Source organism: Dipodomys merriami, unplaced genomic scaffold (genome assembly GCF_024711535.1).
Source record: "Dipodomys merriami isolate MVZ:Mamm:240054 unplaced genomic scaffold, mDipMer1.0.p SCAF_11, whole genome shotgun sequence".
Lineage (NCBI taxonomy): Eukaryota > Metazoa > Chordata > Mammalia > Rodentia > Heteromyidae > Dipodomys > Dipodomys merriami.
This window is the reverse complement of record NW_027202382.1, coordinates 42,044,347-42,060,160: the sequence shown is the minus strand read 5'-3', so window position 1 is coordinate 42,060,160 and position 15,814 is coordinate 42,044,347. Positions and strand designations below refer to the sequence as shown.

Here is a 15,814-nt window from a genome sequence, read left to right as displayed (position 1 = left end):
CCCTCAAGAAGCAAGAGAGAGTGCCAATCTTCAAAGTAATAGTAATAAGGCCACTGCAATCCTGGAAGCCACAGCAGATAATGGCGCAGAAATAGATGCTTTGGGTGACAACTAAAGAGTTCTGAAAAAAGCATCATCAGCAGCTAGGACAGCACGTATCAGGAATTTTGAGTACAGTACACAAAAGCAATGCTATGCCCAGAGTGTGAACACTAATCTCTCCTTGTTCTCAATGCTTCAGGCACACAGCACTCAGCTACTTCTTGGATTCACCAGGTCCTTTCCCAGCTGGGAGAATGGAATACTGTGCATGCAGCTGCCACCCCTGCACCTGGCCAGCTCCAGCTGTCCATTCAGGTGGCAGCCTGGAGGCCTCTGCTTCTCAGAAGCTGCCTCTAAAGCAGGTAAAGCCATTCAATGAGGTCTCTTGGCACCTTGTACTCCTCTTTTACAGCTACTAGTGGTCCTGCAAGTAGCTTTTTACATACTTATTATTGTTTCTACTTATTTAACTTTGCTACTAGTTGGTAAGCCAACAGATAGCCAAGAATGTGGTTGATGCTTCCCAAAACAATGGCACTACACTTAGGACATGGCTAGCACTCAGTACACCCTGAACAAGAACCTGATGGTTGGATGGATGGATGAACAGCCAAGACTAGCAGATTTGGCAGAACAGGGAAGAATGAGGAATGAGGTTGCCGTTATATTGGTATAATTCTCTCCAGCAACCCTTACTCTGACTCTGCTCTCACAAGCAGTCTCAAATCTTAAATTCAAGATGTTTTTGTTTTGGGTTTTTTTTTTAATCAGTCATGGGACTTGAATGCAAGACCTGGGGGCTGCCTCTGAGCCTTTTCACTCAAGGCTAGAGCGCTACCACTTTGAGCCATGGCTCCACTTCCAGTTTTCTGGTGGTTAATTAGAGATAAGATCTTACAACTTTCCTGCTCAGGCTGGCTTTGAACAGCCATACTCAGATCTCAGCTTCCTGAGTATCTAGGATTTACAGGAATGAGCCACAGGCACCCAGCTCAAGTCTTTCTTATTGAAGAAATGATGCACCTATGCCAGAGATATTCATGTTTGCAAGTGTCTCAAAGCAAGTTGGTATCTTGGGCATTTGGACTTCAGTCTTTGGTCTTTTTGTAATATTGGCCATATGGTTTAAGTGGCACTAGTCCTGAGCACAAAAGCTCAGGGACAGCACTCAGGCCCTGAATTCAAGCTCTAAAACCAGTACAACAATTAAAAACAAAATTTTAAAGCAAAAGCAAAAACAAAAATCTTCCCAACAAGAGCGCAACCAACCAGCACATATATAAGCAATTAGATTAGTATGCACAATTAAATTACTGCACTGTTGGTAGGAGTATAAACTTGTTCAACCACTCTGGAAAGCAGAGGAAGTTCCTCAAATGACTACACATAAAGCTCCCCCATGATCCACTTCTGGGCATTTACCCAAATGATCACAAACAAGGCCCTACTAAAGCTACCAGCACAACTATGTTTATCATAGCATTCATTATTCACCATAGCTAAGATATGGAACCAACCCAGATGCCCTCAGTAGATGAATGGTTCAAGACAATGTAATATATATGAATCATATGCTTCCATCAGAAAGAATGACATCGCCCCATTTGTTAGGAAATGGAAAGACTTGGAAAAAAATCATTAAGTGAAGTAAGCCAGACCCAAAGAAATATATGTCCCATGGTTTCTCTTTGCAATTATATATTTCTAAGATAATCTTATCAGATGAGCAGAAAAAGCTCAAAATCTATGTACATATGACCATATAAGATGATGCTAAGTAAAATTAACCCCGTGATATGGACACAAGAGGTTTTTCTTTGTTGTTGTTGTTGTTGTTAAAGTACTATATGATTTTTTTTGTTTGTTTCTTTTGTATGTTCTTCCTCCCATGGCATATCCCTGTGTCACTGTATTTGATTTTGGTATCTTGCATCTTTTTTTTTGGGGGGGGGGGTCCGGTCGTGGGCCTGAACTCTGGGCCTGGGCGCTGTCCCTCAGCTCTTTAGCTCAAGGCTAGCACTCTACTACTTGAGCCACAGTGCCACTTCCGGCTTTTTTTTCTTTTTGCTTATTTGGTGCTGAGGAATTGAACCCAGGGCCTCATGCATACAAGGCAAGCACTCTATCACTGAGCCACCTTCCCAGCCCACAGTACCTTGCATCTTGTATATACATTCATCTAATTTGGGGAGGGGAAGGCAAATAACAAAATGCTGAAACAGGGGGCTGGGAAGGTGGCTCAGTGGTAGAGCGCTTGCCTTGCATGCCTGAAGCCCTGGGTTCTATTCTTCAGCACCACATAAGCAAAAAGAAAAAAGCCGAAAGTGGCGCTGTGGTTCAAGTGGCAGAGTGCTAGCCTTGAGCTGAAGAGCTGAGGGACAGCGTCCAGGCCCAGAGTTCAGGCCCCATGACCGGACCCAAAAAAAAAAAAAAAAATGCTGAAACAGGACACAGGATGACCCATTGCAACAATGATACTCACAAGACACTATGTTGGAAATGAACTTTACAACTTGAGGGGGGAGGAGGGAAAGAACTGGGGAAGGTGAGGTGGGACTGGATAGTAGGAGAAAAACAAAGGAGGGAATAACAATGCTTATCACCTTTCTGATGTAACTGCAACCCCTCTGTACAGCATCTTTATAAGAAAATAAAATTTAAAAAAATACTAGCTTTCGATATTTACAAGAATGCCATAATTATAACACCAGGATATTCCATGGTTATGCAACAGGACCCTAAACTCATTCCAACCTCCTCGAGTTCAACTGTCAGAAAATTAAAATATCCAAAATGAAACAAAACTATCACAACTATCACAATGAACAGACTAAAGGACACAACAATAAAGCCACATACATAGCGTCACTGATATTTAACAAGGGAGCCAAAAATGTACAGTGGGAAAAAATAGTCTCTTCAATAGTGGTGCTGGGAAAACTGGAATCCATAGGTAGAAAACTAAAATTGAATCCTTGTTTGTCACTATGTACCAACATCAACTCAAAGTGGACCAAATATCTCATTGTCAGACCTGAAACTTTTAAACTATTGCAAGTTAGAGAAGGAGAAACATTAGAATTTATAAGTATAAGCAGGAACTTTTGGAAAAGAGTCCCCAGGACATGGCAAATAGAGAGATTTGACAAATGGGATGACATCAAAATAAAAAGTTTCTACACAGCAAGGGACATAGTTACTAAACTAGAAAGACAGCCAACAGACTGGGAGAAGATCTTCACCAGCAATACATCCAACAAAGGCCTAATATTCAAAATATACAAGGAGTTCAAAAAATTATACCCTCCCCCCCAAAACTAATAAACAAATCACTAAATGGGAAAAGGAGCTAAAAAGAGACTTCTCAGAAGTAAATAAACACGTGAGGAAATGCTCAACATCCCAGTCATTAAAGGAAATGCAAATCAAAACAATTTGGGAGATTTCATCTCACCCCAGTTAGATTGGCCAACATCGAGAGTTCAAACAACAGTAACAACAACAACAAAAATATTTCAAACAGTAATGCTAGTGGGGATGTGAAGAAAAAGGAACTCTATTGCATTGTTGGTGGCAATGTAAACTAGTACGACCATTCTGGACAGCAGTCTAGAGGTTCCTCAAAAAACTAAACATAGAACTTCTCTAAGATCCAGTTATACCACTCATGAGCTTCTACCCAGAACATCACAAGTCAGGATACAGTAAAGACACCTGCACATCCATATTCATTGCTGCACTAGTCACAATAGCCAAGTTATGAAAAAAAGCTCAGATACCCTACAATAGATGAATCCAAAAAATATGGTACATATACACAATGAAATTCTACTCATCCATTAGAAAGAATATTATGACATTTGCAGGAAAATGGATGGACCTAGAACAAATCATGTTAAGTGAGGTAAGCCAAGCTCATAGAAACAAATGGCACACATTTTCTTTCATCTGGGGAAGCTAGATTTAAAATACAACTGGACATGATAACTTATACAGGACACTAGGCATTCATAAACAGTCAGATTAAAGGATGATACTCTTAGGGGAAGAACCTAAATACTTGAATTTAAACATCTGAATATTTAAAATACTATTTATGCAAACTAATTTAAGTAAATAGAAACATGGTTTGGTGGTAGTGGTAGTGATGGGGGGGTGCTTGGTTTTCAGTTTTTTTTTTTCCATTTTTGTCTTTTTAGGGAGGGCAAAGGAGGGACACAGAAAGTGAGGGAGGGAGGAAGAATGGACAAATGTAATCATAGTATTCAGTATACACTACATGGAAAATGTACTATGCAACTTGTGGGCAGGGACAGAAGAGGGAAACTGGGGGAAAGCGAAGGAAGGGGTAACAAAGTCCAAAAAAAAAGTACGTATTTCCTGACTTATGAAATAAATGTCAAGCCCTCTGTATAATACCTTAATAATAACAATAAAATTATATACATTTTTGGTCAGTTGTGGGGCTTGAACTCTAGGCCTGGGCCCTGTCTTCAGCTCAAGGCAAGCACTCTACCACCTGGGCCACAATGCCACTTCTGGTTTTCTGGTTAATTGGAGATAATAGTCCAACAGACTTTCCTGGGCTGGCTTTGAACAACAATCCTCAGATCTCAGCCTCCTGAGTAGCTAAGATTACAGGCAGAAGCCACGGGCACCCAGCAAAATTATATTTTAAAATGAACTATCACAACTAGCCATTCCAGTGCACCCCTCCTTCAGCTGCAACTCCTGTGGACAATAGAACCCTCAGCTCTTCCACAGCCACTTCGTGGGCAATCACCCTTACTGAGCTTCCCCTTCTCTTACCCACATCATGCCAGCCCTGGTGACACTCAGTGACACTGCCAAATCAGTCTGAGGCTAAAATAATAGGTGTCAAGAGACCTTTTTGGTGTTGTGAAGTGTTGAGATATTGAACAATTGAAGGGACCTCTGATCTAATACCCTTCTCATTGTAAGGATTCATGTAAGTTCTGGGCACCTGTTCATTTTCCTCATCCTTTCATTTCACCAACATTTATGGAGTAGTTACTAAGTGCTAGGTGCTACACCAGGTTCTGAAGACCTGTTCACGAGCAAGACAGCCACAGTCCATGATCCAATGAGGCACAGAACACTACACCAGGGGACACAACCAACAGTGACTCTTTTTTTTTTTTTTTTGTCAGTCGTGGGGCTTGAACTCTGGGCCTGGGCGCTGTCCCTCAGCTCTTCAGCTCAAGGCGAGCGCTCTACCACTTGAGCTACGGCGCCACTTCCGGTTTTCTGGTGGTTTATTGGAGATAGGAGTCTCACGGTCTCTCCTGCCCAGGCTGGCTTTGAACCGCGATCCTCAGATCTCAGCCTCCTGAGTAGCTAGGATTACAGGCGTGAGCCACCAGCGCCCGGCCAACAGTGACTCTTAAGAGCACATCCTAATACCTAACAGGCTGTGCTAAAGCTTTGGTCTTCCTTCTAAGAGAAATGAGAAGTCATTGGAGGGTTTTAAGCAAGGGAATAGCACTCAGATCCTTCTTGCTGCCCTGGGGGCTGGTACTGTTCCCCACAGAGGGAGTGTGCTCCAAGCTAATCATTGGTGGTCACAATGTATCATCGCATGCCCTATCAGGGCAGTGAGCTCTGGGGCCCCATGGAAGTCAGTCTGAACTCCATTGACAGAGCTGGGGATCTAGTGCCTAGTGGAAAAATAAAAGCTACCGAAAAGATGAAAAGTAAGAAACTAGTGAGAGTGACTAATTTCAAAGAACAGATTTTAATGCCCTCAAAAAGAGACAAAACAAAATCTCCTTGATTTAGTAACTTGTTTTTCATTAATATTTAATTCATAAATGTACTGAAAGATTTCCCTTGCCCTAGATATCAGACTTATATAAGAGTGGGTAAGAATTACTGTATCTAATAAACATGGACTAAGAGATTTTCATTATTCTTTTTTCTCAAATAAAGTGATTTTTGAAGAAACCTATGCATGTTAAGGCCAACATTTAAATATTCTTCTGATGACTTGAGGTGATAGCACCGTTCCCTCACTGGTACCTTGCTGTCGTGGTGAGACTGAGGATTATGCCTGTGATGCCAATGAAGGGTGGGTTCTACCAGTCCCATCACTAAGCTCACTTGAGTTTCAACGCATCCCTTGTGCAATGGCTCATGTAACTGCCATAACCAATACCCCAAAAAGCCATCCTTAAAACTCTGGCCTTCGTGAGAGAAGAGCTTTGTCCGCCTACATGTACTAGTGCTCATGTGTAAGCACTCTGCTAAGTGCCATTCCACGCCACCTGGTGGAAACCCTGTGGAAGCACCATGCAGAAGTAGGTACTATTATAAGAAACAAGTATTCTCACTTGCTCCAGGCAACCTGGCTTATGAGCGGTGCAGTTGGCCTTTGGGCTAACACCACTTTGTCCACCTGAGGGTCAGGACATAAACCTGCCACAAAAAGCAGAATGGACTCAAAAGCTCTGCAGAAAAGCAGAAAGTCTTGCTACTGGGTCCTCTCCCCAGTAAGTGCAGGTGAGACAAGTCTGATTCATGCCTCTCTGGGGGAGATCTCACAGAACTGATGAGCCTAATGCACAGGCAAAGAGCTGGTGCTCACAATGATGCTGGGCTGAACCCCTCCTTGAGAAGAGTTAGGGCAAGAGGAGGAAATGAAATACTAAGGCCAAGCTCACAGGTCTAGAAGGAGAATCTTGAGGAGTCCTTAAACATTTCTCAGCTGGCTTATTGGCCACCTTAGCCACTTGACTAGTTCGATTGCTAGGACCAGAGGAAATGGCCCGAGAGGTGCTTCTTTTTTTTTTTTTTGGTCGGTCATGGGGCTTGAACTCTGGGCCTGGGCGCTGTCCCTCAGCTCTTCAGCTCAAGGCGAGCGCTCTACCACTTGAGCTACAGCGCCACTTCCAGTTTTCTGGTGGTTTATTGGAGATAGGAGTCTCACGGTCTCTCCTGCCTGGGCTGGCTTTGAACCTCGATCCTCAGATCTCAGCCTCCTGAGTAGCTAGGATTACAGGCGTGAGCCACCAGCGCCCGGCAGGTGCTTCTTTTTTTGTGGGTGTATGCCAGTCCTGTGGCTTGAACTCAAGGCCAGAGTGCTGTCCCTGAGCACTTTTTCTCAAGACCAACATTCTACCACTATAGTTCCAGTTCTATCTCTCTCTCTCTTTTTTTTTTTTTTTTTTTGGTGGTTAATTGCAGCCTCACAAACGACATTCCTGCCCTGACTAACTTCAAACTGTGATCCTCAGATCTCAACCTCCTGAGTAGCTAGGATTACAGGTGTGAACCACTGGTGCCTGGCCTGACAGGTGCTTCCTGATCCTCTCACATAGAGCAATCTAATCAGGAGCTTCCTTCCAGGCCCTGTGCTGCATTAAGTGCATCTCTCTGTAAAGTAATACTGCTAACCCCATTTTACAAAGTATATAGGATGGCCCAAGTTGCACAGGTTGTCTGTGATAGAACTAGAAAGCCTAAATCTGCTTGGCCACTTCATTAGCCACTTTTGGTCACCTCCCATTTGCATGTGATTCCTCAACACATGGACTTCCATAGGACAAGACAAAGCTCCATGTCCATGTGCCCAGCATCCATCACAAGGTATAGCCCAAAGCAAGAGCCAACAGAAAAGGTGAGCAAAAGCCCACATGAGGACAGCAAATCATTCTAGGAGAAAGGAGTGCATGTGATGATCAAGGCAACACCATTTGCAAGCAACAACCCTCACAGACTTCTCTCCCTCCCCTAGTCAAAATCTACAAGCCACTGTCAATCCCTAAGCCTCTCCTCCACCCACCCCAGGTAGGGAAGTGTGAGGAAAGAGAGGTGCACTTTGGCAAGCTTAGCAGCCCATCCTCAGACTTGTGCTTTTGCCCCAGCCCCATCTGGACATGGAATATCAGGAGGAAATATGTCTGTCTTTTCTCAGCCTAAAGACTCCACAGGACAAGTATTGCCAGCCATTCCCAGAACCCACAGCTATTGTGTAGCAGAACACAGGCCCATGTCAGAGTCAACACTCAAATATTTGAAGAGGGAATGAATAAAGTCCAGGGACTGGGCTCAGAGACCTGCCGACTTATATAAAAGTGTAGGCGATGTTTGGAAGCATGACTCATCTGAGCAGAGGGCTATTGTGCCATTCCCAGGAGTCGACCCAGGGTAGAGCCCTGGAGACCCAGCAACAAAGCAAGCAGGGGACTCTGTCTGCTTGCAGGGAGAAGATGTAGGCATAAAGCCATGTGTATCAAAATGCAACACAGTTTGGATTGAGATATGCACACAAGGAGAATCAAGGGAGCACAGAAGGGAAAAGGGAAGGGTCACTTGTCCCTGAAAAAACTGAGGTTTCACAAAGGAGGGAAAATTGGAGCTGAGGAGCCCTGTCTCTGTGACACCCCATACTGCCCACCTCCCACCTCTGGGCCCACTACACTTCTCTATAACCAGTGGCTCCTATATCTGTCTCCACACAGCACGTGAGCCTCTCAAAGGCAGTGGCGATAGGCATTCTCCACGGCTCACTCTTAACTGCCTGCAAGTATCTGCTGACAAGGCACAGAGTCTACTTCAGGTTATTAAACCACAGCAGCCCGCCCTTCTGGAGCATGTACATGACCTGCTATTGTGCTGTGTGCTTTGCATGCATGACCTCATCTCTCTGCACAGAAATCCCCAAAGGCAGATCCTATTATCATCATCAGTTTTACAGACAAGGAAATTGAGATGCCAAGATTAGGTAAACTGTCCCAAGTCACACAGCCAGTAGGTGACAGAGATGGACTTTGAATCATGGGCTGAATGGAAAATCAGTTCTCAGTTACCAGCAAACAAATCCCTTTCCTTTCTCTTCCTTTTTCTTGTCTTTGCATCCACATACATGGACTTCCCTTTAACCTATTGTTTACTGGGACCAGAGCTATTTTATTCCTAGAGAAGAAAAAGCGATGTCTCTTCTAAACAATGGCAACCAGTACTGAGCAAACATCATGGGGATGAGGATATAAGACTGTGTCTATAATATCAGTCAAAAACATTTCTTTTTTTTGGGGGGGGGGGAGAGGAAAGGTGAATGGAGGGCCTTGCACTTGGTTGGCTGGCTTGCTTGCTTATTTAACTACAGCTCTGCCACTTGACTATGCCTCCAGCCTGGATATTTGCTGTTATTTTTGAGACAGTCTCACAAACTTTTCCGCTGGGCTGGCTTTGAACCATGACCCTTAGATCTCAGCCTCCTGAATAGGAAGGATTACAGTCATGAGCTACTACTGCCCAGCAGAAACGTTTCTTACTGAAGTACGTGCCCTAATTAGAATAGTGCCCAATGTTGAAACAATTTTCAAAATGGATTAAGTGAATCAATGAAAAGATCAAGAGTACATATGGAATGTGAGAGGAAGACTATAAGACAAACATGAAGCTGGTAATAAGGTGAAAAAACTGGTAACCAACAGCTTGAGGCAAGAAAGCCATGGTACAATCGGCACCCACCCATGCCTTAAAAATAATCCACTCAAGCCGGGCGCTGGTGGCTCATGCCTGTAATCCTAGCTACTCAGGAGGCTGAGATCTGAGGATCGCGGTTCAAAGCCAGCCCGGGCAGGAGAGACCATGAGACTCCTATCTCCAATAACCACCAGAAAACCGGAAGTGGCGCTGTAGCTCAAGTGGTAGAGCGCTCACCTTGAGCTGAAGAGCTTAGGGACAGCGCCCAGGCCCAGAGTTCAAGCCCCACGACCGACCAAAAAAAAAAAATAATAATAATCCACGTGTGATTTGTTTTTACTTCTTTAAAAAATTGAATAAGGGGCTGGGAAGGTGGCTCAGTGGTAGAGCGCTTGCCTTGCATGCAGGAGGCCCTGGGTTCGATTCCCCAGCACCACATAAGCAAAAAGAAAAAAGCCGGAAGTGGAGCTATGGCTCAAGTAGTAGAGCGCTAGCCTTGAGCTGAAGAGCTGAGGGACAGCGCCCAGGCCCAGAGTTCAGGCCCCATGACCAGACCCCCCAAAAATAAAAAAATAAAAAAAATTGAATAAAATACAATTTAAAGAATCCATTTATTGTGAGGCCTTTTCTAAATGCTCACATGTGTGTGACTATGACTGTGACAACTATGTATGCTTGTGAACAAAAACTAGAGGGTCCTTATGTGTGGTGAAATAGGACTGCAGAGCAACTTTTGTCTTTCACATTTCACTGCACTAACGTAGTGGTATTTTTATGCGGTGAATTAAAAAACATATTAAAGATAGTCACAATATTCATAATGCAGCAGGGACAATTTGGCACCCTCCTTTTTTATATACTGCAGTTTGAACTAGGGGCCTTGAGCTTGCTAAGTAGATACTCTAGCATTTGGGCCACATCTCCAGCCCAACACATCTTTTTGTTTTGTTTTTGTGATGCTTGGAATCAAACCCAGAGCACTATACATTCTGAGCAAGTACTCTACTACTGAGATATATCCCCAGCCCGTGGCTGATTAGTGAATTGGTTGGTTGGTTGGTTTGAAGATAAGATCTCATATTATAGCCAAGGCTGGCATAGAACTCACAACCCTCCTGCCTCAGACTTCAGAGCGCTAGAATTTTGAGAAATATATAGCATGCCCAGCCTTATCAGCCTTCTAGTGAAAATATCTGGTCCTTCAACAAGTGTTTAATGAGCACATATGATGTACCAGGAAGATGCAAGACACACTTTTTGGCAGTTCTGGGGCTTGAACTCAGGGCCCGGGCACTGTCCCTGAGCTTCTTTTGCTCAGGGTTAGTATACTACCACTTGAGACACAGCACCACTTCCAGCCTTTTCTGTTTATGTGGTACTGAGGAATCAAACTCAGAGCTTCGTGCTTGTTAGGCAAGCACTCTACCACTAAGCCATATTCCCAGTCCAAGACATATTTTTTAATGAGAAACTACATGAAAGATTTTCATCCTCCTGCTTTTCAGGAAGAGGTGACAGCATACAAATTAGAAACCAGAATGAGAAGAACTCCTGAGACTTGTTTGAAGTTACATGGGAAGCAGAGGTCTCAGAATCCCCAGTCCTGCTCTCTTTACATGCTACATGGTGTTGTGAGTAGCTAAAATTGTGTAGGGACAGGGAAAGAAAAGACCCCTAATATTGAGTGCTAAATAGATGGGATGTTTTCAAATATCTTCTCTCTCTTACTCTTCATAATAACCTCAAGGTGGCTGTGGTTGTCCTTGTTTTACCAATAAGGAAATCAAAGGTCTGAGAACCTAAGAAATCTTGCAGAGTCACACATCAGGACCTGATTGGAGGCTTTCATGCAGACATGACTGACTAAAACATTAAGAGCTCTTACCCTTTGTGCTGAAAGTAAACTCCCATTTTAAAAAAATAGACTGGGGACATGTCACAGAAGGCCCGGGGCAGTTTTTCTCTAGACTTTGAATGTTGTCATACAATAATAAGAATTTTTTTTTAAACCAAGCAACTCATTATTCAGCATGTGCTCTAATTCTTGCCTGCCACCACATTTAGACCTTCTTATGGTCACTGAGGACAGTGGTTTCTAAGAGTCATTCACATAGTTTCTGACAAGACAGAGTGGGACAACTCATACATGTTGCTTCAAAACCTATGGCACCTGCCACACTAGCACTGGCCCCAGTAAGGGCCCATCTCTGAGATGCCATCCTCACAATTCCACTGGGTTAACATCACTCCAGTGGTAGTGAGAAATGCCAGCATTCTGCTGCTGGTCCCCCAAAGTCCTATGTTCCTACAGTGAAGAAAGATACAGGCCAGCAGAGAAGCTTCTGCCATATTCTCTTCTGTCCACACAATGCAAAAAGAAGCAATGCAGGGAAGTCAGATCTGTCAACCTGACAATGGCACCACAAAGTCAGCCACATGGGTAGAGGACATTGCTCTGGGGCACAAGGGAACCCTGGCGTCTCTCTACCTACCCTCTGCCACCACAGGAACCTAATGAAGATCTGCCATGCTTTTCTTTTTGGTGACTTCCTTCTGGAATGTTGTAGAATGAGGTCATGCTTGGATGGGGGTGGAGGAATTCCACAGGGCTCCACAGCCTCCAGCTCCGAGTCCTCACTGGGATTGGGGTGTAAAGGTCAGCAAACAACAAAACTTTCCTTCACTTTCCATTTGCCATTGATCCCTATGTTACACGAAAGGAGAAGCAGTCATCATCCAAAATACCACTAGTCTTTTCTCTTTTTTGGACCAGGGGGCGGGGGTGGAAGGAGAGGCTCCTTGCCACAAACCTCATCCCAACTCTTAACAAGAAAGTGGCCTGATCTTTCCTGTTGACAAATAACCCTGTTCTCTTTAGACTCCCTGGTCACGAATCCGGTCCATCCATGTTACAAAGGGATATAACTTTACCCAACAATTTGTTCAGGAGCACTATTCATCCAATCTCTGAAACACGCAGGCAGTCACTAAGATGCTCATTATTCAAAGGGATAAACAAAGCTCAAAAAGCCGAAAGACCTCCAGACAACAGAGGCAAAAGCTTCTGAAATCTCATCCCTCTACTTTCTCCTAACCTGGCTGCCATTTCAGTCTTTTTGATGCTAGCACTGCAAACGTTTGCAGCAGCATCTGGTACCAGGGGCCAATAATCCACACACGCTCAAGCACCACACAAACTACTCTTTGAGAAACACACGTTTCTTAAAAGCCAGACATCCAATGAAAACCACCCACCCCTCAATCTGGGCATGTCTTTCCAACAGTAACAGGAAAAAAAACACAGCGCGCCCCACTTAGGGCAGGGAACAGCATACGGGAAGCAGCCGGCCTAGTAACTAGAGCTGCTGAGATCCAAGTCCGGCTCAGCACAGGCAAAGGCAGGTCTGCAACTTCCCTTCAGTGGCAACCCTACATATCTCCAGAATCTGCCAAGAGCCCAAAGTTCCCCTTCCCACCCAAGTCCCCTGGAGAGCAAAGAAAGAGGCCTTCTCTTCTCCAGGGACAACTAACCCTACCCGGCTCCTCACCTGTGGCCCTGCTTCCGGACCGGCCACCACTTGGGAGTCCCGCCCTTCCACCCCTGCTGGTCTCCTTAGCCCCGCCCTTGGCACCTGTGGTTTTCCCAGACCATGCCAGCTTTGGCTTCACCTCGAAGCCCCCTCCCATTGTCAAATCCGCTGTCACCCTAGGCCCCGCCCCCCGCCCCTGCAGCCCCCTTGGCCCCGCCCAACTGCCTCCTCCAGCCCCGCCCCTTGCACCTGCGCCCTATTCCCGCTGCCACCCCCACACCCACAGTCCCTCACGCCTCCCGCTACCCCCGGGGCCAGGGTACCTCAGGCTCCCCGCCCAGACCCGCTCCACAACCCGACCAAAAGACCCCCACCCCGGTCCCGCCTCCTGCACCGAGGCCCCGCCCCCTGGGCCCCAGCGGCCCTCCGGACCCCGCCTCCCGCACCTGCAGCTCCCTCCGGCCGGCCCTCAGGGCCCCGCCCCACCCCGCCCCGCCCCGCCGGCCGCTCCTCTCACCGCTGTTCTCGCCACCGCCGCAGTCCCGGCCGGTCACCTTGACGCGGGCCGCAGTGGCTGCCGCCGCCTCCTCATGGCCCTGGGAGCGGCCCAGAGGCAGCGGCGCCTTCGCTCGGAGGCCGAGGCTGGGCCGAGCCGGGCCGGGGCCGGGCCGGGCGCAGCTGGAGCGCGGGCCGACGCGGGAGCCGAGTCAGTGCCCAGCCGCAGTAGGAACCGTCCGCTCCCGGCCTGAGCGGCGGACGGCACAGCCAATCACTGTGCGGCATCAGATCAACCCCCCCCAACCAGCTCGTCGCAGGGGCGGAGACACGCAAATCGACTGGTTTGGTCGCGCCAGTGCGCAGCCGCTGCGGCCGCGGTCCTCTCTGGCCTCGGCCTTTGCGCTCGGCTGCGGACGCCTGTTCAACCTGCAGGGATGCTCTGCTGACCGCACTGGAGACTCCGCGACCCGCCACGCCCATCCTGTCCGGAAGTAGCCATGCATCCCATTCCCTTACACATTCTTCCAGGCCTCAACCAATTTCCCCTTAAATCCCTACATAGGATTTATTGTTTTCAAGAACAGCAACAGCAACAACAAAAAAAGATTTTGTGAGCGAGACATTACGACTTCTTGCAGGTAAGCATAGACTGTCAAAGCCAAAAGACATATCGGAGATCCTTGAGCCTAACAAGGTGAAGGATCTTGCCTAACCACGCAAGTGCAAAGCTGGGAAAGGACCTGGATTCTGTCCCCCTACTCCCAAATCCCTCTGTGCCAGACACGACCTGATAAACACAGAGATTAACTCGCTCACCCAAAGATACAGAAATCATCAATTAGAAACCATTGAAGTCAGATTCTGATTCCCTGTTCTGATTCCCTCAGAAAGGTCAAATGGGGCTGGGAAGGTGGCTCAGTGGTAGAGCGCTTGCCTTGCATGCATGAGGCCCTGGGTTCGATTGCTCAGCACCACATAAACAAGAAGAAAAAAGCCGGAAGTGGCGCTGTGGCTCAAATGGTAGAGCGCTAGCCTTGAGCTGAAGAGCTGAGGGACAGCGCCCAGGCCCAGAGTTCAGGCCCCACGATCGGACCAAAAAAAAAGAAAGGTCAAATGTGTCCAGGATATGTAGACAAGTCCAATGTGACAATTGTTTTTTTTTTTTTTTTTTGTCGGTCTGAACTGGGTCTGGGCACTGTCCTTCAGCTCTTCAGCTCAAGGCCTACCACTTGAGCCACAGCGCCACTTCTGGCTTTTTTCTGCTTCTGTGGTGCTGAGGAATAGAACCCAGGGCCTCATGCATGGGAGGCAAGCACTCTACCACTGAGCCAACTTCCCAGCCCATCCCATGTGACAGTTTTAAAGTTCATTGCCCAATAACATTAGAGTATGGAAAAGTTAGGTTACTGTGCTTCCCAAAACTGGTAGAAGAAACAAACAAAAGGTAAAAATGAAGCTTTTTCTGAGTCTTTGGGGGGACCCTTGAAGGGCGCCTTCTGCTGTTTGGTATTGAGAAAACAGTAGTCACTGGAGAATGTTCTTTATTTTACTTAAAGTGAGCAAGAGATGCAAATGCAATGGTTCTGCTCATAGACTCTAGTTACAGGGTGAAAGCTGAGAGCTAAAGCTGGCAAGACAGGCTGCCTGAATCCAAACCCTAGGTCTGAAGCAGCAAGCTCTGTGTACTTGAGGTAGCTACTTCTCTGTGCCTCTGTTTCTTTGTTGAAAATGAAATGTAATAATTAAAAAAAAAAAAACTCCCTCTACAGCTATTAGGAAGATGAAATGAGACAATATATGGAGAGGACCTGACACCTGCCAGGGACTCAATAACCAAGAGATACTATTATATTTGTCTGTAGGGCTACTGCAAGCACGGAAGCAACAGATAATCCCCCACCCTGGTTCTGCCCCTACCTCTTCTCTTGATTGCCTGGATGGTAACCAGGGTTAAGTTCTAGAATTACTTTGCTGAGGATACACTGGGCCAGTCAAAGGAGGGATGTAATTGCAAGAATTAGCTGGTATGTATTAGCAGAGGCCTTTGTATTTTCAGAGTGCTTGATCATATATCTAGGACAGGATAAATAAGAAGTTGTTGATTTTTGTCTTAGGACATGGGACTTAAAACTTCAGTAAGGATTCTAGCAATTCTAATGGCTCATAAAAATGTAGGGAGAGCAACGTTCAATTCTCAGGGAAATATAAATTCTCTACCCCAGAAGTTAGATGTGAATATGCTTTAAAAAACATACATTTGATCATTTCTTACAGAATCTGAAAAGTTTATTTGT

General features: G+C 45.9%; 1 protein-coding gene and 1 non-coding gene across 8 annotated transcripts in view; one reads left to right on the top strand and one right to left on the bottom strand.

The window, feature by feature from the left end:
• Window positions 1–13,764, bottom strand: part of Ralgps1 (Ral GEF with PH domain and SH3 binding motif 1) — a 247,886-nt gene extending 234,122 nt beyond the window's left edge. For 2 of the 7 annotated variants that reach the window (XM_070013843.1, XM_070013853.1), the window contains exon 1: window positions 13,540–13,762. The gene's annotated coding sequence lies outside the window, so the exon portion shown is untranslated. Of the gene's footprint in view, window positions 1–13,539 lie in introns of all 7 variants that reach the window. The other 5 variants (XM_070013863.1, XM_070013872.1, XM_070013898.1 and 2 more) reach the window with 4 other exon arrangements.
• On the top strand, window positions 9,864–9,928 carry Trnaa-ugc (transfer RNA alanine (anticodon UGC)). Its single transcript has one exon. It is a non-coding gene; the product is annotated as a tRNA-Ala (tRNA).
• Window positions 13,765–15,814: the final 2,050 nt, after the last annotated feature.